This window comes from Cryptotermes secundus, unplaced genomic scaffold, assembly GCF_002891405.2.
Source record: "Cryptotermes secundus unplaced genomic scaffold, Csec_1.0 scaffold796, whole genome shotgun sequence".
Lineage (NCBI taxonomy): Eukaryota > Metazoa > Arthropoda > Insecta > Blattodea > Kalotermitidae > Cryptotermes > Cryptotermes secundus.
Window position 1 is genome coordinate 1 of NW_019738886.1, and position 1,001 is coordinate 1,001.

At 34.3% G+C, this 1,001-nt stretch overlaps 1 long non-coding RNA gene across 3 annotated transcripts in view; it reads left to right on the forward strand.

Annotated features, from left to right (window-relative positions):
- The first annotated feature begins 177 nt into the window (after positions 1-177).
- LOC111871271 overlaps positions 178-1,001 on the forward strand; it is a 13,126-nt gene continuing 12,302 nt past the window's right edge. For all 3 annotated transcript variants that reach the window (XR_002843996.2, XR_002843997.2, XR_004513751.1), the window contains exon 1: positions 178-250. This is a non-coding gene — a long non-coding RNA (uncharacterized LOC111871271). The remainder of the gene's footprint in view (positions 251-1,001) is intronic.

The window sequence follows — 1,001 nt, forward strand, 5'->3', positions numbered from 1 at the left end:
CAGTGAAATCGTTCCCTAGTTTCTCGGTTATGGATACGCGACCAACTGAGTGAGTTGTGGGCATTTGTTTCTCCCGAATTTCCCTTCGTGGATAGGAAGTAGAATAATATTATACACGTAAAAGGGAAAAAAATAGGTTGAAATTTAGTGTCCTGTAATCCGACTGATATTCGAATATTTCTGTTTCAGTCATATTAAGAGGTTGGCCGCCCTGTCAGTGTGGCCTAAATATCCGGTGTGCACCATCAAGGTTGGTTTCTTTCCTGGTATGAAGAGGTATTTTTAAATAATAAGAGGGTGTTATGCGTATGTTTACATACATATATGTACATATTGTGATTAATTATCTGCTAGAAAGTATATGTTAAGAGATTCAGTGAGATAGTGCAAATGGTAGGTGTTAATGTGTGTATTCTTCTGGGCCGAGAAATGGCCAGGGCACGAAATTTTACAAACATGTGTTTCCTCTGTTCCACAACGAAATCGAAGTGTTTTCCCTCTTCACCATGACACTTTAAGTATGTGTGAAGGAAGAAAACATGATAAAATTGATTTAACGAAATAAGTGAATATTAGAATAGTGGGTGTGTAGTGCGGCAACGTTTTTTAAGCTTATTCTTGCACTATTAATAATATCGATTGAATTATTTAAAGTTGTTTGGAAGAAATGTGTTTTAGTGGTTATATGGATAGAGAGTGAAATATATTTAATGAAGGCATATTTGGTATGACAGAAAAGAGGGTGTAGTTTTGGTTTGTAGCCTCTGAATATTAAATGTGTGTGTAGGTTTTTAGTCAGAATGTTATGTTTTTTGTGTTATTATAAGTACCTATAAGAAAAGGGCGCAAAGTGAAATTCTAGTTCCCATTGAAGAAGTTATTATTTTAAATTATGTGTTAGTTCTGTGTGACTGAGTGGTATGTATAGTATGTGTTGTTTTGATTACAGTGTTGTCAAGTGTAAAGTGAAGTTTAAATTATTCTAGTGTGACATTTTTTTT